A 27,643-nucleotide genomic window follows, 5' to 3' on the forward strand; every position below is an offset into this window, starting at 1 on the left:
AACTAAAATTTCCTTCCCTCTTATCATGAAACTATCAAGTTGTTAGATATGCGTTACTTCTTTAAGATCTGCATGCATAAAAATAAATTTAACATTCATTTGCTCAATATAAAAATCAAAGTTGTATCTATAGAAAACAAGAATATGATGAAAAAATAACAGCAACATTAGAGAATTTTTTGCAAAAATAATTCTCCCTCTCTGGGAGTAGCCCTTCGACACTAATTTGGCCTTGTATCTCTCCAACTAATCATTTTCTCTAAATTACCCACTTGCAAGTTATGGACTTCCTTACTTTAGGAAAATTAACAAGATCCTACGTGTTACAATTATTTAAGGCCATCATTTTCTTCCACTAGCTTACATCCATGATTTACCATCCCTTCAAGAGAGAGCCTCCAATAAAATATCTCATTCATCATTGATACATAATAAAATAAATACATAATAGAAATCTAGTGGGCTATACTTGTCAATTGGGTTTTGTTACATCTCAAAGGTGGAGTAAAGGTTTCTTATTCCTCTACATGCTCATCTTACTAAAAAATATCATTTTAATCCTCTTCTTCATCTATCATTATATTCTTCAACACGTGGTCTTTCCTACTTTTTGATCTTAGTCTCAAAATGTATTTTTTTTTGTCTTTTTCTTTTGGCTATAAAAGGACTTGAAAATGCTTTTAAAAACTTTAAAATTCACACCCCTGGAATAAACTATTTTTTGGGTCTATCGATTCCAAATCTTATAACCTTTCACATTATCATTGTAAGTATACCTATCACACTTCATTTAAGTATTTTTCAACAATAAACAAACAAAGAGATTGATTTACTAATAAGAAATACAATCTTTTCTCCAAAGCATCGATCTAACTATTTACCTCTTGATATACTTCTGACTCATTTCATTAATGTTAGTTTCATTCTTTTTGCATATCAATTTTATTATCTGAGAAGACTCTCAAACTTTTTATATGTGAGATATTAAGGATATCCCAATAAGAAGAACTAATGTGTGGTAGAGTGATTCACTTTAAAAAAAAATGAAACTCACTAACAAGGGATAGGAACTTACTAATCTAGTAATAGATTTTATTCTCCATGTGAGGAACTACATAGTTTCACAATTTCAAAGGATTGAAATACTACAAAATGTTCTCCACAAGATAGCCATTTATAAAGTTTCACAATTTCAAAGGATTGAAATACTACAAAATGTTCTCCACAAGATAGCCATTTATAAATAAAATATTATAAATCAACAAATTATAGAATAAAGGATTATGCAACATTATATCTTAGTCGATTAAAAGTAATATATTTTGAGGCATGGAAGAAAATTTTAAGGTCTTCCATGATCTATATATCCACAACCTTTTCTTATTTTGAGGAGATAATGAATGATTGCTTTACAAAATTTCAAACAATAAGTTAAGCGTAGATGGTCTAGAAAATGAGATATCGTTGAGTAGAACTTAAGGAGCATAGCTAGGCTGAAAAAAATATCACATTATTCAAATTAATGATCACTTGTGATGAGAAATTATTAAGGAATCATTAAAGAGAGTAGGCACAAGATATAATAATTTGGGTTGGAAATTTAAATATTACAAGATGTCCAAAATGAGTGACTATTCAACATAGTCATAATTGTGATTTTGATAAACATGACTTTCTCATGAGTGTAATGATCTAATTCAATTTCCTTCAAAACTATAAAGATGTTATCAATGATATATCGAAGACAGATAAATGTTGTTTGTTTAGTAGATAATGATTGAGATCATCTGTCTCATCCTTAAGCCCATTAATTTAGAATTAGTATTATAACAATACAAGTAGAGTGATGAGTCTCCAATTGATAATGAACTCAAGATCATAGTCTTGTGAATAAATATAATAAATTTTTCACATGCACTAATGTAAATTGAGATATTTGTAGTTTTTAAATATAAATAGAGGTCTATTTAGAAAATTTCAACTAATTTTTTCCTAAATTTATACAAATCATCTTCAATTAAGAAAATCCTTTCTACAAATAGAATGTGATTCATATAAATCGAAGCTCTTGAAATCATTCAAATAATGCAACACTCTCCTTCACATTAAACTAGTATAAAATAACTTGGTTTACACTTATATATTGTTTATTTGTGTTATCCTCCCTCACTCAATCAAGTCTTGGTTCTTGTACCTCGCCTTAACCAAATGACCAACTTGGTTTATATGGACAAGAATAAGGCAAGAGAATTGATGTTTGATAGAAAATCAATTCACATTGATGTTATAATTATTTTTTTGTAGCTTATGTGGTAGATGACCTAATGATGTCGAATCACCAATCGACACCTTTACTTGCCTCATAATTAATTTACGTCATGCATGCAGTTTTGCTAGTGGTTCTACTACTATTAGGTTATCTTTGACATGAATCCAAAACCCTTTTTTTATCTAGGTGTGGTCTTTGAGAGGTATTCATGCAACATTTTCAAGTACTTAGATGTAGAGGCACTCAAATTAATCAAAATTGTGTTGAGTATTGAAGGCTTCGAGAACTTAAGAATTTTTATTATTGGACATTCACTACATCTAATTTCATTCAAAAAATGAAGATGTTGGTGCCACACAAACATGTTAGAAATTGGGTGCTTCATGTTTTGCTACCTAACTATTGAGAATCTCTATCTTCTTCTAGCGTTGAGGTGCTTGTTGTTGTTGAGACTATAGTAGATTCTCATTTGAAAGCTTTGTATGACAATCTCAATATTCTCAAAAAAGAGTTGTTGATTGTACAACATGAAGAATTGTTCAACTTCTACATGAATTGACAATGGAGGTTACAATTCTATGACCTCACATAAACATGGCAAGTTAGAAACTAATAGTCTATTTTCTATACCCTCTCTTTATGTAAACGGTTATAAATTATATATTATGCCTAAAAAATTTTAGATAAAATTTAAGATAATTTTTAGTATTTATATCAAGAACCGGATTTTCTCCATTGATTTCAATGTTACACAATGTAACATAATCAAACATTAACATGGAATGAAATAACTATCAAGAAGTGAAGTGAAAGTTTGAAGGTGAAAACCAAATGCTAGAGAATTATATCCAATACAGTTGTGAACTGATATATACTCAAATTTTGGCTGTATGGAAAGGCAAGTAATATGGTGATCTACGCAGGTAATATGGCGTGGGAAGTTGCAAGGAATCTGTCTGTATGTTGGTGTGCAATCCACTGGATTTGAGTTTATATTTAGCTTTTAAAGGATTAAATTGGCGACAATTAGTTGTGAAGTTGCCACTTGTTATGATTCTCGTTTAAAAAATCCATGGAGTTTGTGCAGGCATCCCAAGAAAAGACGTTCTTTCTAAATTTGTATTTGCAGTTGCCCACAATACACGCTACAGCCAAGCATCTTGACGTGAGCTTGATTTAAGCATATTCTGGGCAACTGCAATATCCCAAGTATTGAAGTGTGTGTTTTTGTTTGTGCTATTGTAAGTAATGTGTGTTTTTGTTTGTGCTATTGTAAGTAATGTCCACTCAAATAGATAGTTTCATAGGAGTGTCTACAAAATATGAAGACGTTTTTGTTGTAAATTTTTTAGATTGAACTTTCATCTTATAGTTAAGAGAGAAAGCGACGTCTAAATGTTGTTTTCAGAATAGTCTTAAAAAGATTCCAAAGTTGATTTAATAGTATGATTTAAACAAGTTTTAGGTGTGTAAAACTTAGGTGTAAGTGTAGAGAGTGATGTGACCTTAATAGAGTAGAAGGTGGTTTTAGGTGTTCATGAGAGTAGCTAAAGTAATATTGTGGGTTTCTTGTGTCTTTCTTGGTCTCCCTTCATTTCTATTAATTTTACTTTTTTCAACATATTTTTCTTGTTTCAGTTAGTGGAGGTTAGATTAGGGTCAGCGCTAGGTGAGAGGGAGTATTCCGGTAGAAAAAAACAAGTTTGACTATGTAGGACACTACTATATCAAGGGACATTGTGGCCATTGCTAGTATCTGAAACATCTATCCAAACTAAAACATTATATGAGAGAATGTAAAAGTGGAATGGGCCTAGTTTCAAGTGCATGAAACAAAGGGTAGATTGGGGTTTGATGTGATTAAAAAGTGATTAAGGTCCATGTTTAAAAAGTGATACTAAACCCAATGTAAAACGTGGAAAAGTGGGAATTTAAAACCTTTTTTCCTCTACCTCTAGTTGTTGCAATATGTTATCATCAATGCCAACCTATCATATTTATAGAGATAGATTGGTGTAGCTAAAGAGGCAAAGAAATGGTTTGGGACCAACATGATTGAGAGAGATGGTTTGACATAGATGAAGACATGGGATCAACATGTTTGAGGATATGCAAGGTAGTCCAAAAGCCCAAGCAGTTGTCACCATAACATAATGCAGTCTAGAAGATTTGTAAGTATTAGTTGCATCTTTTGAATACTTTGAATATCTTGAGGAGTCCAATCATATGGGATGGTCTATGTATGTTTCAAGGAGTCAAGTGAATTTCAATTTATCTTCAGTCTTCACTTGTATTGTTGAGAAAATGTTGTCCTAAGACATAAATAATATATCTTCCTAAGACATAATCTCAGTATTTTGGTTTGCATTCCTTTGCATTGCAAGATTTGGTCTTGTGGTTCTGGAGTTAAGATTTTTAGTCACCAAGGAGCTTATTTCCAAGTTTTCATGTCGTAACATCTTCTACAGTGAAAGTTAGATTGGCTATTCTCTGGATTGCACTACAATAGAACTAAAGTGTCTCAAAAGCTTACCAGAATGCTTTTTCCTTCAGATTGATAGATATGAATGTGCAGATTTGAGGGCATGTTCAATAAGGTTTAAAGGTTAATCCATGCAAGTTTCAGATGATTTGGTGCACCACAATGTAATATCCCAAGTATTGAAGTGTTGTAGTTAGTTTGTGATGCTCTGTTTTCATCAATTCAATATGTTTCTCTACTTGTGCTAGCACATAATGATCAAATACTTCAAAATAAGGCTGTAGGGATATTGTGAATAGAATAAAATGCTCATGTCATGATCCGCATGATGTTATTTTTGTCTCCCCAATATTAGATGTTGTGATATGTGCTTAAAGGGCTGACTTGGCTTTACAATTGGGTTTGCAAATGATGATTGGACCTTGCATTAACAACTATGAAGTGTGTTGATGTGGTATGATGGTTGTGGGACTAGGTAACCTCTTTGCATGGCCTACTCAAACCTATTTGCCTTGGTTCATATGTTTTGGAGTCGACTTATGTGGTGTTATTCGTTACATCTAAAGGTCACCTTCCTACCGATGTAGTTGATGTTTTGAGGAGTTGCAGAGGATATAATGGAAGGTCAAATCGAGATCAAAAGTGAAGAGTGGTGTAGAACAAGTGAAAGATTATAGATGCCTTAATGACTCAGTCAACAAAGTGCATTCTTGACAAACATGCCACTTCTTTTGTAGAATTGTTGTAATCTTGTAGGTGGTTGTGAGACTTAAAATTTCAAGGAGAGTGTGCTTCCTTATGGGCTCATCCCATAGGATTTTATTGTAATCTTGTTCATCCAAGAGAAGTAAGCTTCCTTAGACAGTGAGCCTTAAAATTTTTTGTAAGTATTTGTGAGGCTAGATTTGGACACTAGATCCAAGCAACAATTAACATTTTGGTCTTTTTCCTTTGGGGTTTTCCATGTACATCTGGTGTTATTGTTATGTGTTGTTGATTACATTTTGTTTTTTCTTCTTAAACATTGACCGGGAATGAATAATTAATTAAAGAGTAAATAGATTTTTTTTAAGATTGATTCACCCCCCTCTCAGTCTTCGTGTGTGTTCAATAATTGGTATCAAAGCAAGGTTCCTTTATAATAGTCTAATAGCTAAGGTAGATATTGCATTTGAACACATTGGAATTGAAGCAGTGTTTAATGATATGACTTCTTTGAAATTAGATTTAGAGTCAATAGAACCAAAGGCCATGTGAGACATCAATCTAGATGATCTTCAAGTAGATCTTGAAGGAGAAATCTAATCTACTCTTGAAGACATGGATGTTGCAATGATAGAGTGTAAAGAATACAAGATCAAATTCAATAAGGCAGAAAAAAATAATTGTTAAGCTGAAAGCTTAAAGTGAAGGAAGCAAAGAATGTGAAGTCAAACTCAAGAAGGCAAAAGAAAGAATTGTTAACCTAAAAGTTCAATTTGAAGAAGACTAGAAGGTTGTTGAATGTTTGAATGCCAAGATCATGAAAAAGTCAATGGAATGCACTAAGATTAAAAAAGAAATTGTTTCCCTAAGGAAAGAATTAGAAAAGACCAAAGTTTAGGTGAACAAAGATCTATAATTTAAAAAGAGCACCAACATGCTTGATGAAATAACTGATAGCCAAAAGACTCCAATTGATAAGGGTGGTCTTGGTTTTGAAAAGGGAGAAATCACTAAAACAAATATGGTTGAAGATAAGGTTGAGAAAAGGAAAGAAAAGACACATGATGAACCTGGGAAAATAGGAGTAAAGAAGAATAACTGCAAACAAGTTTGGAACCAGAAGAAAAACTTTAGGAGACCTATTGCTCCTAGGTATTCTCAATCTTTTGATGGTCATTTTTTTTTCTTGTAACAAGGTTGGTCATAAGGCTTTGAGTGTAGAAGTAAGTTGAGAAAGAACTCATATAGGCCTCCAAGGTATAATGTCATGAGATCACAATCCTTTTTCTGGTCATGCTATTCTTGCAATAAATTTGGTCATAAGGCTAATGAGTACAAAATTAAGACAAGGAGAAACAATTTTATGCCTACCAAGAACAATACTATGACTTCTCAATCCTTCTATGGTTATTGCTACACATGCAATAAATTTGGTCATAGGGTTGTTGATTGTAGGTCCAATGTCTCAAGTACCAAGGAGGTGGACATCCATAGACTAACTGCAACCAATATCCATTTGTTCTTCTTATCAACCTCTTTATACTATTTAAGAAAATCATTAAAACACCATACAAATAGTAGTCATGACAAACAATAGCTAATGCAATATCATCATCTTATCCTCAATAATCTACTCAACCATACATACAGATACCCATGCCAATTACATCACTACTATCAACAAAGACTTCCTCAATAATTGCAACAATCATTACTTTCCAATACACTAATCAAGAATCAATCATCTCTATACCATTACATATCTAATAGGATAAGAAAAAATATCTTCATCAACTCTCTCCATATAGAAGTGTCCAAATATCACAGTGTCAGCCATGTCACTAAAGTATGTTAGATATCAACACCATGATGGTGGAAATCAAACACAAAGCATCTGCTCAACACATCCTTGAGATCCTCCACAATCTACAACAATCCTATTCACAAGAACATATCAAACACACTTTGTACTATCCATAGCCTTTCTCCAACAATTTCATATTCAACTACACCAAGAGACAACACTTAGTCAATAGCATCAACGACAAGGATATAGCTCATTGCCATATAGAACCATCAACCAATCTCAATGTAGACACCATAGAACTTCACCATTATTGTAGCAAGCAAGACAACAAGCAAACAATCATAATTACCATATCCACAAAGACACCTTAACATCTATCACCAATCAAGAACCACATCATCAATGACACATGAACATATATGTCACTAGCAAAGGAATATACATAGGAGAACATGTATATTGTTAGACATTAGGTTGATATCAATGATAAAACATTGCAAATAACTTAGTGATAAAAGTAAAAAAAGCAATAAAAGAGGATACTTAGATGAGACAACATGCATTTTACAAGCTCAAATCTTCTATTACTCAAGAAGAAAAGATTAAATTGTCTTAAAGAGAAGCACAAAAACTCCAAACCAAACAAAGAGTTAACACTCTAATGTGCATGGAAAATGAAGATAGAGAAAAGATGGAAAAAGAAACTAGAGAAAATACTACAAAATCTCAGAGGAAATGAAGAAAGTTGAAGCAGTTTTTAAAGAAAAAGCTCCTCCAAAAGCTTCTAACTTGCATGATATGCATGATTTGTTCTCCCAAGACATAGATCTTTCATCTTTTATTGTTTAAATCTCAAGAATGGATAAGATTGAGAAGAATGATAAGGAAAATTAATAGACCGCTCCTCCAAAGAACATTGATGCATTAGATGCAAGAAATCAAGGAGAATTGGGTGTCCCTCCTCCAAGGAACATAAATCAAGATGAAGATTAAAATGTTCCTCCTCGAAAGAATAAATTGCATTCTAATAGTCAAGAAGAGATAGAAGAATTTAACTTGAGATACATCAAAATACAATAGAGAAGACAATTGAGAAGCAAGATTCTTCTACGATAAATGTTGAAATAAGGGTGGGTTCAAGGAAGGTGTAAGACTCATCTTCCTCACCCATTGTCCTATCAAAGAATTATTGGTGCAACAGAAGAAAATTCAACCTGTAATTACTCTGCAATTGTTGTAGCTGCCTAGTTTTAGAGGTCAAGTTGATTTGTCCAAAATATCCACCCTCCACAAGTTACAATTGGGAGACATTCTTCATTCCACCACAAGGTAGGAGATCTTACAACAATAAGTGGAAGGAGCTGAAGTGATGGAAGAAGTTTTGAAGATCATGTAGGAGAGTGTTCTTGAAGAAAAAAGAGATGCATCTTAGCCTCCTCCACAAAAATTAAGGTTCCTTCTTAATGCTTTCAAAGATCAGTCGTCTCAGTTGGTGAAGTAGGAAGAACAAAAGGCATCGGAGTAGATGAATGCCAAGATACTAGTAGATGCCTCAAGTAGATGTGATAAGGCACATAAATCCTTATTCTAGAAAACATCAAGGATGTTCAAAAATGTTTGGATAATGCAACTATTATTTATCAATTTTGTTTTAATTTTCCAACATCTACTAAAGATATTAAGGGCTAGACTGACTCAATTAAGTCATAGTTAACCCAACCAACTACTAATTATGATCCTACGAAGGATATATAGATGGTTCCATCAAGAAACAAATTGAGGGTCTTAAGTGTCAATTGAAACAACTTGTGGACGAGAAAAAGAACTTCAAAGGAGAAACTTAGAAAATAAGGGATATAGTGAATTTAAGGTTAACTTCCTTAACCAACTCCTTGACAAAAGCAGAGTGTGTTGTACAAAAATGAGACTATTGATTCTATTGAGGAAGCAAAGTATATATATATATGTCAAATTTGAATTCCATTCACACATTTTGGTCTCTGGAAAGAAAGACCGTGAATCATCTTTTTCCTAGCTAAAGGTATTAAACAAGAATAATTTATCCCAAATAAGTAGGAGGATTGTTGCTGATAAGAAAAATTTGTCTTTTTATAGACTTGTGGAGGTTTTCAAAACCACTTTTTGGTTTTTTGTCAAGACATTATGTACATAGCCTTAGTTTTTGGGGTATCTCCATGATGCAGGTGCATCCCCGGTTCATAGCAATCTTGCATCAACCAAAAACATTTTCCTTTCTATTTTGCTTTCTGTTTGGAGTTTCATTTTTCTTTTCTGTGTGTCCTAGTTATGGCTCATCGGATCCTGTGGAGTTGGATTCTACTTGAATAATTGATCATCTTTCTTTCTTCTATACTGCATCACATTTGGATCATTTTTCGGCAAGATATCACTACCGGTTTCCATGACAGTTTCCTGTTACCGGTTGCGGTTGCGTTGACAGTCCTTTGTTATCAGTTGCATGTGGCCGAACTTTTCCCACGATCTGCGTTTCATCCTTTGGATTCTGTGGAGGAATCTCTTGGTGGAGGCCAACCTTGTTTATTTTGCACATTAGGTCTTGTTCTTCGGGTTTTGATCCCTTTTAGGCTGACTAGATCCTTTGGATCGATATAAATAATTATAATTGCGCATTAGAATGTAACAAAAATAAAAATTAGCGAATGAAGTAGCTAGATTGTGCGTAGAAGATAGATCTCTACATTCAAGGTTCCAGTTGTGACCTATTATGTATGTTCTACCAAGCCCATGAGCCGGTATGTTGTAACCCGGTTGTTACCAGTTGGTTGTAATCAATTTTCATGTAATAAAACAATCTGTTCTGGATTGCCTCCATCATATCTTTGTGTTTCCATTGTGTTTACTCTTGTTGTCCAAACCAGATTGATCTCCTTGAGGTCCCTCCTCACTGGTGACTGCTTCATGTGGTATCAGAGCAAAGTTTCATTTCAGAGGTTGCGTGTCCTAAAATTTTTGTTGTAGGGTGGCTGATTACGGATCTGACCTGCAACTGCAGAGGACTAGCTTGAATGATGGCATGAAGAGGATGGAGGAATGGTGGAGCACATGGGAATGTAGACCCCATGATGATGGAGATGTTGTGAGGTATAGAAGCCCGGTTGGAAGACATGGAGACAACCCAGAGAAGAGGCTGACGTATTGAAGATGTAAGTGAAGATGAAGGAGAAGAAGCCCTAACAAAACAAGCAAACCTACCAGCGATTGATCTGAATGAGGAAAGGTTTTTGAGGGTTTTGAGTAGGGTGAATACTAAACCTTATTTTACCCCACCAAAATATGATGGGAAGTTAGACTCTGATGAATTGATAGATTGGATCTTGGAGATGGTGAAGTATTTTGATTTTGAAAACACTGCAGAAGAGAGGAAGGTGAAATATGTCTGTACTCGGTTGAAAGGTCATGCATCTCTTTGGTGGGAGAATTTGCAAGTTGATAGAAAAAGAAGAGGTAAAGAGAAGATTAAGACATGGGATCAGATGATTGCTAAGTTGAAGTCAAAGTTTGTGCCGACAAATTATCAAGTGGATCTATTCTAGAAGTTGTAAAATTTGAGACAGAAAGAATCTAGTGTGAAGGCGTACATTGAAGCATTTTACAGGTTGAATATCAGATCCAGACATGTTGATGATGAAGTTGAACAAGTTGCAAGATATTTGAATGAATTGTAGATGTCTATACAAGATGAACCGAGTTTGATAAAATTGGAGAGTGTTGAAGAGGCTTACCAGTATCCCCTAAAGGCAGAAGAGAAGTTAAACAAAAGACATGAGTAGAGGGATAGAGAAAGAGGTGGAAGGTTTACCGAAGGAAGATTTCAAGGAGGAAGAAGATATACTGGAGGAAGAGGAACCAATACATATTAGAGCAAGGACAAGGAAGTGAACAAAGAAGGTAATTCATACTGGAAGGATAATAGAAATTTCTATCAGAGGAGAGACCCGGATGGTTATTGGAATGAGAATTTTGGAAGACAAGACAAGAGGACATTTAGAGGAACCTACTTTAAGTGTGGAGGAGAAGGACATCGTGCATTCAAGTTTAAGAAGACAAAAACTACCCGAAGAGCAGCAGTGGTCGAAGAAAACCCCACCAGATCAGACAATAAACCAGAAGATGGAGAACTGTTGGTGATGAGGAGAGCTTTGTGTCATACTAGAGGAGATGAAGAGCCCTTGCAGAGGAAGAATATGCTCAAGACCATATGAAAGGCATCTGATAAGTGTTGTAAAGTTGTTATTGATAGTGGTAGTTTAGATAATCTTGTTTCAGAAGAAATGGTGAATAAGTTGAAATTGGAGAGATTGAAACACCCTAAGCCTTATTAGATAGCATGGATTCAGGATGAACATAAGTTGTTATTAAGTGAACAATGTGTGGTGAAATTAAAAATTGGGAATTAACATGATGAAGTCTTGTGTGATATTATGCCTATGGATATTTGTCATCTTTTGTTGGGTAGACCTTGGAAGTTTGATAGACATGTAGTACATGATGGGAGAAAAAATACATACACTATTGTGGCCAATGGGATGAAGAAAACCTTGTTACCCTTGGAGGAACCTTTGATGAACAAAGTATGTACGAATGTTAGAATCTATTTGGTAGATGTAAAGAAATTCCTTGATGGATTAAGACATGAGAATGTGTGTTTTTCCTTAATTCCTAAGAAGACTGAGAAACCAGAAATAGAAGGAGAACACCCAGAAGAGATAAACGATTTGCTGACAAAATATGAGGACATCATTTCAGATAACGTACCTGATGGATTTCCACTTGTGAGAAGTATTATTCATTGCATGGACTTGGTTCCCAGAGCTAGTTTGCCTAACATTGATGCACACCAGTTGACATTGACAGAGAATGAATAACTGAATAGACAAGTGTAGGAGTTGTTGAAGAAAGGTTTGATCAAGGAGAGTCTGAGCCCTTGTGCAGTACCAAGAATATTACCACCTAAGAAGAATGGAGAGTAGAGAATGTGTACTGATTCCAGAGCAATAAACAAGATCACAGTGAAGTACCGGTTTCCTTTGCCTAGGATGGATGACATAATGGACTGTTTGAGTGGAGTAAAATACTTTACAAATATTTTGAAGACTGGATATAATCAGATCAGGATCAGAGAAGGTGATGAGTGGAAGACAACATTTAAGACAAATGTAGGACTATATAAATGGTTGGTGATGCCTTTTGGATCGACTAATGCACTGAGTACTTTCATGAGGCTAACAAATGAGGTGTTGAAGAAATTATTTGGTAAGTTTGTTATTGTGTATTTGGATGACATTTTGATTTTCAGTAAGACAAAAGAGGAGCATTTGTTGTAGTTAAGACAAGGTTTGTAGAGGTTGAGAGAAGAGAAGTTGTTGATAAATATCAAGAAGTGTACTTTCATGAAGGATGAGTTAGTCTATTTGGGATTTGTGATATCTGAGGATGGTTTGAAGATGGACCCTGAGAAAGTGAAATCAATTGTTGAATAGCCTACACCAAAAAACATTGAAGATGTAAGATCATTTCATGGATTGGCTAGTTTTTACTGGAAGTTTATCAGAAATTTTAGTTCAGTTTGTAACCCTATGAATGAAACCATAAGAGGAGATCGAAAGGAATTCAAGTGGACCATCTGAGAAAATAGAAGTTTTGAACTATTGAAGCAGAAAGTGACTGAGCAGACTGTGTTATCTTTACCGGATCTCAACAAAGTATTTCAAGTGGATTGTGATGCAAGTGGAACAACAATAGGAGTAGTCATGAGTTAGGAAGGGAGATCAGTAGCTTATTTTAGTGAGAAATTGAATGATGCCCAAAGGAGATATTCAGTGTATGATTAGGAGTTTTATGCCATAGTTCAAGTCTTGAAGAAGTGGAAACATTACTTGTTGCCTAGGGAGTTTGTGTTGTATACATATCATCAATCTTTGCAGTATTTGAACAGTCAGAGTAAGTTGAATCAGAGACATATGCAATGGGTGGAATTCTTGCAGAGTTATACCTTTGTGTTGAATCATAGAAGTGGGAAATCTAGAAAAGTTGTTGATGCATTGAGTAGGAGAAGGAATTTGCTGACAAAGATGAGAGTGACAGTATTAGGATTTGAAGATTTGAAGACCTTGTATGATGATGACCTGGATTTTGCAGAACCTTGGAAAGCATGTAGAGAAACGGTTATGGTAGATAGAAGCAAGTGGTTGGATTACTTCATTTAGGATGGGATGTTATTCAGAGGAGTTCAGTTGTGCATACCTAAGAGTTCTATGAGGGAGAATCTGATAAAGGAGAAACACAGTGGAGGATTACCTGGATATTTTGGCATTGACAAAATAGTAGCATTGCTGAGTGAGTTGTACTTTTGGCCCTAGATTCATAAGGAAGTTAAGATATATGTGTAGAGTTGTAGAGTTTGTCAAGTTGCAAAGGGTAGTAGTCAGAATGTGGGATTGTATAAACCTTTGACAGTACTCGTAAGACCTTGGGAGGATATAAGCATGAATTTTCTACTTGGATTGCCTAAGACACTGAGAGGGAATGATTTTATATTTGTGGTAGTGGATAGATTCTTGAAGATGGCTCATTTCATACCTTGTAAGAAGACATCGGATGCATTGCATGTAGCAGACCTATTTTTCAAGGAAGTGGTGAGGTTGCATGGATTACCTAAGAGCATAGTTTCAAACATAGATACTAAGTTTGTTAGCTATTTTTGGAGAACACTTTGGAAGCAGATGAAGACAAATTTGAAGTTCAGTTCTACTTTTCATCCACAGATTGATGGATAGACATAAGTTGTTAACGGGAGTTTGGGAAACTTGTTGAGATGTTTAGTGGGAGATAAAACCGAAAGTTGGGATTTGATCCTTGCACAAGCAGAGTTTACCTACAAAAATTAAGTAAATAGGAGTACTGGAAGAACACCTTTTGAGATTGTTACCGGAGTGCATCCTAGAGGTATATCAGAATTGAGAGACATTAGCAGTGAATACTAGATAAGTTTAGAAGTAGAAGATTTTGCAGATCACATGGTAGCATTGCATAGTGAGGTTAAGCAACATTTGGAAGACATGAACAAAAAATATAAGGAGGAGGCAAATGAGAAGAGGAGACATAAGGAATTTTAATTTGGTGATGAAGTGATGGTATATTTGAGAAAAGAGAGATTCTCGATTGGAACTTATAACAAGTTGCAGATGAAGAAGTTTGGACCTTGGAGGATTTTGAGGAAGTTCGGTTCTGGAAATGCATATGAAGTGGAGTTACCAGATAGTCTAAGTATTTCACCTATGTTTAACATTGCAGATCTTCATGAGTATCATGAACCAGAATCCAGTGAGGACAATGTTGCAAACTTGGAGAAACAGTTTCCCCATAAGGAACTAGATTAGATTGATAATATTTTGGACAGTAGGATTGGGTGTAGTACCTAGAGCAGTCAGTATAAGTAATATCTTGTGAAGTGGATGGACAGACCAGTTGAAGATTCATCTTGGATTTCTCAGGAAGAGGTAGACCACCTTGGTTTCCCTCTGACCCCAGTAAAGTGAGAGGCTCAATTTTTCAATAACCCTGAATGTTTGATGCAGGAGCATCCCCGGTTCATAGTAATCTTGCATCAACCAAAAAAATTTTCCTTTCTATTTTGTTTTCTGTTTGTAGTTTTAGTTTTCTTTTTTCTGTGTCTTGGTTTTGGCTCATTGGATCTTGTGGAGTTGGATTCTACTTGAAGACTTGATCATCTTTCTTGCTTCCAGACCGAGTTGCATTTGGGTCATTTTCTAGCAAGATATCACTACCAGTTTCCATGACATTTTCCTATTATCAGTTGACAGTCCTTTGTTACTGGTTGCCTGCACCTATTTTTGTGATATACCAGAACCCCTTTCTAAAGCTTGTGGAGCCTTTGGCATTGATTCCAATGTTCCTTGGCATGTGGCCGACCTTTTCCTGCGATCTGTGTTTCATCCTTTGGATTCTTCGTAGGAATCTCTTGGAGGAGGCCGACCTTGTTTATTTTGCACGTTAGGTCTTGTTGTTCGGGTTTTGATCCCTTTTAGCTTGACTAAATCCTTTGGATTGATATATAATTGTAATTGCGTATTAGAATGTAACAAAAACAAAAATTAGAGAATGAAGTAGCTAGACTATGTGTAGAAGATAGATCTCAAGATTCAAGGTCCCGGTTGTGACCTATTCTGTATGTTTTATGAGGCCTGTGAGCCGGTATGTTGTGACCTGGTTGTTATCGGTTGGTTGTAATCAAATTTCATGCAATAAAAAAATCTATTCTGCATTTCCTCCATCATATCTTTGTGTTTCTGTTGTGTTTACTCTTGCTGACCGGTCCAGATTGATCTCCTTGAGGACCCTCCTCACCGGTGATTGCTTCACTCCATCTCAGGGGGAGTGTTTTGGTAGAGATCATATAGTTAGGGGGGTACATGCAAGATTTTGGTTGTCATAAGGAGAACTTATTCTCTTTGCCATTAATGTCAAAGGGGGAGAGATGGAGAGATAGAATATCTAATATAGGGTGTTGCCATCAATGACAAATCTGGAGATTATTGCAATATATGCAATATGTTGTCATTGATTTGAACCTACCATTAATGTCAACCTATCATATTTATAGAGATGGATTGGTATAGTTGAAGAGACAGATAAATGGTTTGGGACCATCATGATTGAGAGAGATTCTTTGACATAAATTAATACATGGGATCATAATGTTTGAGGATATGCAAGACAACTCGAAAACCCAAATAGTTATCACCATAATATAATGCAGTATGGAAGCTTTATAAGTAGCAGTTGCATCTTTTAAATAATTTGAATATCTTGAGGAGTGTAGTCATATGGGATGGTTTATGCATATTTCAAGGAGTCGAGTGAATTTGAATCTGTCTTCAATCTTCACTTGTATTGTTAAGAAAAAATTGTCTAAGGCATAAACAATATATCTTCTTAAGCTAGAGTCTCAATATTTTGGTCTATGTTCCTCCACATTGCAAGATCTCGTTTGTGTTTTTGGAGTTAATATTTTTGGTCATCAAGGAGGTTTTTTCTAGGTTTTTTATGTCATAACATCTTCTACAGTAAAATTTAGGATTGTCTGATCCTTAGATTGTATTAAAACAAAAGTAAAGTATCTCCTAATGTTACCAAAATGCTGTAAATTTCTCTAGATTGATAGATATGTCTATACAAATTTGAGGACATGTTCAACAAGGCTTAAAGTTTAATCCATGTATTTTTTAGATGATTTGGTGTATTGCAATGCAATATACCAGGTATTGAAGTGTTATAGTCAGCTCGATATGCTTTGTTTTCATCAATTCAATATGTTTTTCTACTTGTGTTGGTACATAATGATCGAATACTTCATAAGAAGGTTGTAGGGATATGTCACATAGATTATAATTCTCATGTCATTATCTACATGATGTTAAATTTCTCTCCCTAATATTGGATACTATGATATGAGCTTAAAGGGCCGACTTGTCTTGACAATTGGGTTTGCAAATGATGATTGGACCTTGCATTAACAAGTATGAAGTGTGTTGATGTGGTAAGATATTTTTGGGAGTATGTAACCTCTTTTCATGGCCAGCTAATACCTATTTTCCTTGATTCATATGTTTTGGAGCCGAATTATGTGGTATCACATGTTTCATCTAACGGTCACCTTGTAGCCAACCTAGTTGATGTTTTGAGGAGTTGTATACGATATAAAGGGAAGGTCAAATTAGGATCAATGTGAATATATGTGTGGAATAAGTGATATATTATGTGCACCTTAATGCCTCAATCAACATAGTGTATTATTGAAAAACATGTCACTTATTTTATAAAATTGTTGTAATGTTTTAGGTGGCTGTGAGCCTCCTTAGGCTGTAGGCCTCAAAACTTTCATGGAGTGTGCTTTCTTATGTGACCATCCCATAGAGTTCTATTGTAATATTTTTTACCTGGGAGCAGTGAGCTTCCTTAAGTAGTGAGCCTTAAAACCTTTTGTAACTATCATTTCTTTGTGAGGCACGATTTGGATAACATATACAAGTAGCATTTCTCACAGTGGTTTTTCTTCGTTTTTCACATACATCTAGTGGTATGGTTATGTATTATGGATTGCATTTTATTTTTGTTTCTTAAATGTTGATTCAAAATGAATAAGTAATTAAGAGAAAAAAGATTTTTATTAAGACTGATTCACCCCCCACCCGCCGAATTTGGTATAACTTGCTCAAACTTTTGATTCACTTTGGTATAATATAAGATTTTTTTGTTATCCCTTCCTATTTACCATGCCACTTTTGGGGATAATAAATGTCTCCTTATTGTTATGACCTTTAATCTCTCCATTACAAAAAATAAGTATATCAATATGTCTCTTTCCCTATCTTTGGATGCATTATTACAATCAATGACAAACATATATAAAAAATTCATTCCTAAGGTCTACAATGAGGTAACAATAATAATACCTCTATAAAAAATTATCTTTCTATCCAAATGTTTATTATGTATGCTAATGGTACGAGAAATAAAATTTAATTACTTTTTATGTCAATTGAAATTCCTCATGATAGTTGTAGACACCTAAAACTTGCATAACTAATTAAATGAATTTTATTCATTTAATCATCATTTATTCTCCTATTAATTAGACTAAGGTTTAATTAATATCCCTATTCTTCCAATCAGCCTATTAATCAAATTAAAGATTTGATTAAAATCCTTTTCTTCTAGCCTAACCTATTAGTTAAACTAAGGTTTGATTAAGTACCCTTTAGCCATTTAATTGAATAAATCTTATTTATTTAATTAAAACCCCCTTTTTCCCTTTTAATTGAATTTACATTTGATCAAAATCCCTTTGCATCTAAATAAATCATTATTTATTTGTGAATAGCCCCCCCACTTGCAAAATCCTACAAATGCAAGTTGCACTCCTTTTGGCTATAAATGTTTTATTTTATCTAAAAATGCCTATTTCCCCCCACTTGCCTTTTCCATTAGCATGCTAATATTCTTCTATAACCCCTCTAATCCCTCATTAACTATCCTAATTCCTCTAATCATGTCACATCCCTAAATTTGGGAGAGTCACTTCTCCAAATTTGGGGAAAGCCCTCAAAATGTGTTGAAGACTTTACCTTGTTCAACAAATTAACTTGTTGAGTCTTCCAAACTTTTAAGGTTATTTGAATTCAACAAGTTAACCTCCAAAGTTTTCAAAGATAATTTAATTCCTCTTACAAGACATCATCCTAGCCCATGATGGTTGTCGCTTTGGCCATCCCTCAACTTTTCACAAGAGTTTGTCGAGCTTGGACAATAGCATGCTCCCTTGGATAATAGCATTATCTAATGATGTCATCCCTTGAGGTTATCCTTAATTTTTACTTAGCATCTAATGCTTGATTAGCATCCTCTCAAGACATCTCAAGGTGACATTTGTCAACTTGGGATTGGATTGAATTCCCCTCATGGATTGATAACTTTCAATCCTAGGCCTTGTTGAGATTGCTCAATCTCAACCATTCATTTCTCTATAAATAGAGCCCATTTCTTCAATCTAAGCATCGATCCATCATCTTGTGCATCAAATTTATAGTCAGTTTGTAGGTTATCAAGGAGCTCAATTTTTCATCTTCAAGCACTTAGATCATCTTATTTGCATGCTAGTTTAGCTTTCATCATGTTGATAGTATCATGATATTCCCATTTTCATGCTAGCTTAATTCATAGCCATTGTATATCAATTTAATAGAAATATCCATGTTCGTTTAATTAGCACACCTAAGAATTCAATTTGGAATCAATCTTAATCTCATATCTTGCATTCCATCTTTTCATATCATTTGATCATCTAGCTAGGATCTTAGTTGCATTCATTTTGATCTTGGCATATCCTTCAATCTCATTCTTTAGGTTGACATATAGAAGATCAAGTTCTCTTCCAAGTGAGAGCCACCTTGTATCTTGAAGATCCTTGCAGATAGAGGAACATGAGACATGCTTGGGGTTCTTGATTTTGAAGCTAACTTAGTTTAGTTTCTATTTTGATTTCTAACTCTAACATAATGTTTCATGTGTGTGTTTGATGTTGTTTGATTCTCTTTTGCAGATTCTTCACTTTCCAGCACACCATTTTTTCGCCCACCGTGGGGCTAGACTCCTAATTTGATCAAATGTTTAACTTTTTTGCGCAGGTCCGACCGAGATTTTATAGAGAATCTTTTAGCACATACAAAGTCTGTTCCAATGCATTCTTGGTACGAAGTAGCACATACATAGACTGTTTTAACACATATACCCAAACATGTAGCGCATATGTGCACTGTTTTAGTGCATATGTGAAGTGTTTTAGTGCATATGTGAATTGTTTTAGTGCATGTGATGAAATTTTTATTTTTATTTTTTATCCTGTAGCGTATATGTGCATTGTTTTAGTGCATATGTGAAGTTTTTTAGTGCATATGTGGAGTGTTTTAGCACATATGCACTCTATTTTAGCGCATATGTGAGAAAAAAAATACAAAAGATTGTATCACAATTCAAAATTCTACGCTTGTTTAGCCCACCTTGGATTTTTCATTTTCACTAATAGGTTTCTTGGAGGATTCTAAAAAATGGTTTGCAGGGTTAAAGGAGGAGTTAATTAGTTCTTTTTGCTTACTTTCTTAAGCTAGCCTAAAAAGAACTCATGTTTTTATTTTGGTGCTTAAAAGGAACATCACACTTCAATTTTTGGGCTTAAAAAGAACCACACTTGCAAAGGATTAAAAGAACCACAAACTCTAATTTCTCATTTTTGCAATTTAGGATCTCACACTTTATGTGGGCTCTAAAAAGAACAAGACAATCTTTCATTTCTTGCAAGAATAAAAAGAACAATCAACATCTTTATTTGCAAGTTAAAAAGAACAATCAACTTGTCCCTTTTGCAAAGCGATTTACTTTATTGCAACGATTTTCATTTTGTTGACCGAGATTTCCAATTCCTCATTTAGAAAATCATTGCTATGTGGGACTAAAAAGAACACCATGTTTGTGTAGCGTCCTAAAATTGCGACACTTGCAATTTCGACTGCATTTCGGTCTTCACGATGGCAACGCAACACGCAACCTGAATGGAGACCCCAAAACTTGCTCACGACACTGAAAACTGCATTTTTCAAGCACCATTGGCCTGAACCTCCTTGCACCCCACTGTCCCGGAGGTGGGACCAGAGCGCCCAGCGCCCTGGTCCCTCAGGACCAAGGCGCCCAGCCCCCTGGTCCTCCAGGACCATGGCGCCCAGCGCCCTGGTCCCTGGGTCCTATTTTGGGCCTGGTTTCCTAAGTGATATCGGGTCTTTTTGATTGCAATTTGGAAATATACTTCCCTAGTCGGCCTAAGGTCGGGAAAATTAGTCTATCAGCCCTAATTGACAAGTATATAAATTACATTTTTCTCTCTCATTTAGGAGAAGAGAATAGAAGACATACATGACGGAAAAAGCGTGGAAACTATACTCAAGCATTCAAGCATTCAAGCAATTGATCATTCCAAGTCTCCATTCAAGGCTAAGTGTTGCATTCAAGTCAAGGATTCAACCATTGAAGAGGAGATCACTTATTACATGCTACATACTACAACATACAACATCTAAACCTTTGCACATAAGGATACAAACATCCTTAGAACAAGGTATTAGTACTTGTTTTACATTACAGTCATTTACATTTACAGCACTTGCTCATTTCTTGGTTAATTCCAAAACCGGGGTTTGACCTAAAGGCAAACCCCTAATCCCTAACCCCCCAATCGTCTTCGCTTTTCTGTGTGTAGGTTGCAGGTACGCGGCTGAGATTGAAGATTTGGAATCCTTGTGCAGAGACGAACAGATCCCCCTTCGTTTCGCGGATTTTTCGGAGGACCGTGGTGCCGGGCGCCATCGTCCCGACAACTTTTTCTCAAATTTGTAGGACAGTGCCGTATCGACATTCTACTGCTAATTCCAGGTCCGTAGCTTCATCCTATAACTAAACTCAGTTTATAAGTGAATCTTTATGACTTTCTATGCATCCTTAGCTTAATTTCCTTAATCAACATTCTTTACAAAAGAGGGTAGCTTTGCTTTCCAAACCCTTGAAATTCATTTGGCATCCAATCTTACATTGTGTGAGATTGAATCTTATGAGTTTCAACCCCTCTTTTGAATGTAAAGTCTTCCCCCTAAGTGAAAACCCATCGAATCCTAGCGAACCTCCCTTCTCTCTCCTCGGAGTTAGAAGAGGGGAGACCAACTAGGGTTCGACCGCGATTTTCCGCTTTACAGTTTGATTGGAGCAACATCTCTAATTAGGACTTATAAAACAATTGATTTGAAAGGGTAAAAATGACTTTGTGTGCTTTGTCTTGAGTGGTAGGTATATGCTTTCCCCTTAATTGGGTGACCAAAAAGCCAAACCCGCTCTTTTCATGCTTTATTTACTTTCAAGGAATTAAAACCTTTAGAGGGTCTGCCTTCTCGAACGCCTTGAGGGGGCTAGTGAGAAGGGTATGACCCAAGTGGGCAATGACTAAAGCCAAGTTTACCAATCCACTATAATCAAATGTGGAGGCTGATGAAAATCCCCTCCAACGGAAGTGTGTATTTGATAGCCTTCCCTTAGTATCCTTGAGATGCGAAAAGCCTTTGTTCTAAAAGTTGGGAAGCCTCTTAATTGAGTTTATCATTTTCTACGTCGAACATAACCTTTACTACGAACCATATAAGTAGAAACTTTGAGCTGAGTTAGTTGCCATACATTGGCAATATCATAGTGCAAGGGTGGGGAAGAATACGCCCCCAAGATCACTCACTATAAATCTCCCAAGATAACTACCCAATTGAGGAGCAACCCACTTTGGGGTTAAATTCTGGAAAAAGGCAAAAAAATGGGCACCCGTTAGGGGGTGACATGACTGTTTGAGCTCAATTAGTATCGAGTTGTGGGCTATGATATTGTTGATGACCCTTTAATAAAGAGTCTACTTGGTGTGTCTTATTTGTATCCAAACCAGTGAAAACATCAGGGATTTGAACACATCCTCAAGGAACATACACTAAATATTTAGCATTAGGATGACCATTGTCTTCATGTGTGCTATCTATTCTTGTCACAAATGATCAAACATCTTGCAAAGTATCAATAAGAAATAAAACTAAAAATCAGTTCAAACAAAGGAATCATAGAGTGGAGAAGTTTACAAATCCAACAAAGCACCTTTTGAGGTGGTTATTAACTTTTCAACTATCTTTAGGAAAGACTTTCATCCAACAAGATTAGGGGAGTGTCAAACCAAGTGATCAAGAGTTTATCATCCAACTATCTCAATGACAACAATACCTAGCTAGGTATTCAAGTTAGTCAAATCAAGTTTTCATATTGGGAGATTTTATCCATATCATTTGATGTACTTTGTCATAGGGGCCTATCGAACAAACCCTCTATTTGACTTAGTAAGTTTGAGTATTCAAAACAAAGTATCCATCAAATAAAAAACATCAACCTATCGGAACTGAAACTTTGGTCACTCATGTGACCATCCCTTGCCGCTTGAAAAAAGAAGAAGCTTATTCAAAGGAAATGAGTCCTAGCCTAAATGAAGATCAAGATATCATGGCTCTCCAATCTAATCCCATTTTTTATCAAGATCCCACCTATCAAGAATCTTATGATGATCCCCTAATATTTTGGTATTTCATCCACAATGATCCCTTTTATCTCAAGAGTAGAGTCCCATTCAACATCCACCTCCTAAGCAAGAGCATGATATCCCTTCCATCTACTTCAATAATCTAATTCAAAATAAAGAGAAAAGCATAAACTCAAATGATCCTACTCCAAGTCAAGATCAAGATCAAGGAATCCTTTCATCCTCCAAATCCATTTTAGGTCCTTTCATTCCAAAGTCAAACTCTTCATCCTCCAAATCCATTTTAGGTCTTTTCATTCCAAATCCAAACTCTCCATCCCTTCCATCCATCTTGGGTCCTTACCTCCCTCCATCCACCAATCCATCACCTCAAATGATCCATAAGAAAGATCAACAAAGGAAAACATCTTTGAACTTCTTTCAACCATCTATCTAAACATCTTTCCAAAACTATTCTTCCATCATTTCCTTTATCTACTTTGGGTCCTTATGTCCCAAAATTCAATTTTCCTCAATCTCTTCATCACTTTTTGACTTGTGTACCAACACTCATCTTGAATACATTTCCATCTAACCTCGCACAAATCTTCAAACATTATATCTATTATCCAACACCTCTTTTCCATCCTTCCATCCTTTCCAATAAATCCTTTGCATAAATTCATCATTTGTGATATAGTGCCCCTCCCTGATTTATCATGTATTTTTGTACATCAAAGGAATATATTAATCTAGCTTAGTCTATTTTATGATTATTTGATGGTATCATGTTATGTACTAACCCTATTTCATGATTCTATTGGATATGATGATGGATCTATATTTGATGATTTACATGTGTTCATTATTGATAATGGATCATATTGCTTATGAGATTTTGATGACATCATGATTATGCTAACCCTACTCTATGATTATGATGACCAAGTTAATGCTACGATGTTTTTGAGTTGTCTTTTAGTGTCTTTGTGATTAGAGACGATGTCATACCACTCATTGCGAGCATGATATGACGTTGTGATTCTCTATCACTTGCTTGATCATTTATGATGCATATGTGTTGTATTGTGTTTAGTGGTGGATACAGGATTGTAGGTACCAGACAGCGACTCCACCTAGTCTCATAGGTCTAAGCGTGTCTTAATCCCAATGGCAATTTGTTGGAGATGACATGTGTTTCCCTCTCATACTCTAGGCTTAAGTTGATACCCTTGTCAATTAGTGTCTTGGCTTGAGTCGCTGGTCTGAGTCATGTGGTATGTTGTTCAACCTTGTATCATGTTGCCTTGTGAGTTTGTGATTACTTATTAATTAATAATAAATCAGTTTATATAGTTCATTTAGTATTAAATTAAATTAATGGATGTCATAAATATTTGATATTAATGTGTGAACTATTATTATTGGAGAATTATTATTCATTAATGTTTATTTTATGGATTTATATTTTATTGGTTATTTAGAATTGTGGAAATTAATTAATCAATTACTAAATATAGCCCATTGGTCTAAATTATTAAATAATGGTTAATACGAATACAATATATATATATATATATATATATATATATATATATAGTGGGAATTAATTAATAGTCAGTTGGTGAAATTATATTAGTTGAGTATTTATGCTTATCGGTACATCTATTTATTTATTATTTATTTGATTATTTTATATGTATGTGGGAGATATTTATAGTATTGAGTTTAAATTATATTGGCTAGAGCATTTAAAATAAGGGGTAAACGCTTTTGACCTGGAGCTATGAACCAGTGAGGCTACAAACGGGGGACCTTATCCCCACACTTGTTCAAATCCGCGAGCACAATGACCCAGCAAAGGCACATGGCCTTGCGAGCACAAAGGCCCAACAGGGATTTGAACCATGGTGGCCACTTCACCAACTAAGTGTTTTAACCATGACACTAGATGTCTGAAGACCATTGGCTAGAGCATTAATATGTATCTCTACATTTAGTTATTTGTTTATTGTTTATCTATTTATTTATTTTTGGCTCATCTATTTATTGGTTATTTATTATTTATTTATATTGGTTTTGATTTATTATTTGAGCTTTTGATTTATTGGATTGTTATTTAATTATTGGATGGGTATTTATGCTTGTCTGTACATTTATTTATTTATCTTCTTTATTGTTTATTTATTTATTGTTGGGTTATTTATTGTTTATCTAATTATTTATTGTTTTGGTTATTTATTTATTTATTCACATTGTTGTTTTATTTATTTGTTATTATTTATGTACCTACCCCTTATTATGATTGCCCTCTTGGGAGTTGTGATTGTGAGGATAATATTACATAATTGTTTGTTTGTTTATTTATATCATTTGTGGTTCTATATTTAATAGGAACATTTATTTATATTGACTTTAATTTATTTTATTTGGCTTTAATTTATTATTATCGTTTATTATATTATTATAATATATTCTCTTGTTACATGGTAAATAAGTTTTATTATATTTCCTACCTACCGTTAATTGTTATTGGTTAAATATGTATTGGGGAAATAAAATATTATATAAGGTGGGGTAGGTAAGATTTATTGGCTTTTGGATTATTTTCATTGGCCAACATTGAGGCTATGTTTTGAATGATTTTCTATTTAAATGGCTGCCTGTGCATTTTGTCGGGTTACCATCTGGAGAATTTACTTGGCTTGCTGATAATTTTGGTTGAAGGCTTGGAGTTTGGATTTTGGCTTTAGATTGTTGCGCTTCTTGAGATTTCTTTTTCCATCACTTTAATTTCTAGGTTGGAGGATCTTACTTTTGAATTTTATTTTTATTTCTTGTCTTCTCCGTGTCCGTAGAGAAAAGATTTTTTTTCAGGAAACGGGAAAAACATTTGTATAATTTATATAGTTAAAGAATGAAATATTTCATGGGTAAATTTATATTATAAAGTTTTGACTATAGCATCGGGAATTAATATTTGGGAATTTTGTCATTGTCGTGAATGGCCGGCAATGAGATTTCTAGTTCTATGATTTGGCTTCTTGTGTGTGTGGTATTTCATTTGGAATTTGGGTTTTATCTTTGTTTGGTGAATTTCTTGTGATATTGGAGGTTTTGGGAGTGTTATCGGGGTTTATTGTATTCTTTGTGAATTATTCTATGTGAAGTTTTGATCCGAAGTCATGGAGCTTTGTTTTGTGAAATATTTCATGTTAGTTTATGGTTCTCTATGTTGTTTATTTCATCCTTTTTCCTTATGTGTGGGCGTTTCCTTTAAGTTTGATTTTGAGACTTAGAACTTTTCCTGTGATTTTTATTCTGGATTCGTATTTCTGGTATTTCCAAGTAAATTTTCTAAGGATATTAGATGCGCTAAAGTTTATATCAAATGTGCTACTTTATTTTTTATATGTGTTGTTTCATTGGTTAAATGCACTTTTTTGTTCATTGTATGCGCTACTTAATGTTTCATATGCGCATAATGATGTTTCCTATGCGTCGCTTTAGAAATTATTGAATGCGTTGTTAGAGTTTGTATACATGTTTTAGAGTTAATCATATGCGCTAATCTGCGTATCATATGCGCTAGTCTATGTAATTTTGGTGTTTTTCTTAGTTTTCTTATTTCTGATGATTTTTTCGGATTTGTTCTTGTACCAGAGGCTTGTATCGAGGCTTTTTGATATTTTCTAGTATTTTGCGCTTTCAGATTTGGTATTTTATTGGCATTTTTTGCTTCGACAAGTTGATATGCCTTGTCGTAGAGGTTTTATATTTTCTCCAACATGTTGATGTGTCATGTTGTTAGGTATATTCCATCATTTTTCTCCAGCAAGTTGATGAGCCTTGCTGTAGAGGATTGGTTCATGTTTATGACATATTTGTATGTTTTATACTTATGGCTATTGATTCATTATTATAATGTGAGGCTCTTGTTTTGACATTGTTGGCATTCATTGGTTATGTATGTTTATAGATTCTTTGGATGTTTCTTTGAGCCTCCTTGTAGTTATTGTTATTCTGGAACATATTAGGGGGATTGGTCTTTCATGTGATGACCAGGGTCATAAGAGATAGGCTACTAAGAGGTTCCTTGTAAGGATGCTTAGAGTCTAGACCACCAAGGCACATTGAAATTTTTTCCTTATTGTAACAAGTGATAACATTAATAATTAATTAGATGGGTTGGGTAACTAGGATTCACCTAATCAAGATAATTAATGGATGTAAGCCCCAAAACTTAGTCCTAGGGAGGATGTTTTAGGATAAGCTTGCGAAAGCCATTGCGATGGAAAATTAAACTCCCTTGATCTCTCATAGGTTGAGTTAGTTCCGCATGTGTTTCACTTACCAAGAGGTTACTTGAAAGGATGATTAGAGGTCTAATCTATCAAGAGGTTCCTTGAAAGTGTAATACCCCGCCAGGAATCCCAAAGGAATACCACATCAAAGGATGGAATATTTATTTTTTTAAAGTATAAATCACATTAAGTGCATTAGTTACTACAATAGCACTATAATAACACAAGCGGAAGACTTACACCAAAGTTCCTTAAAGGGTTACCAACGAAGAGTAAAGCCAAAAGTTAAATTCCACAATTAAGATTAATCCAATTAACCATCAATTAACCAAAGAACATAATAAGCCATATGCAATAGCTGTTACACCATTGA

The sequence above is a fragment of the Cryptomeria japonica genome, chromosome 8, assembly GCF_030272615.1.
Source record: "Cryptomeria japonica chromosome 8, Sugi_1.0, whole genome shotgun sequence".
NCBI classification, from domain to species: Eukaryota; Viridiplantae; Streptophyta; class Pinopsida; order Cupressales; family Cupressaceae; genus Cryptomeria; species Cryptomeria japonica.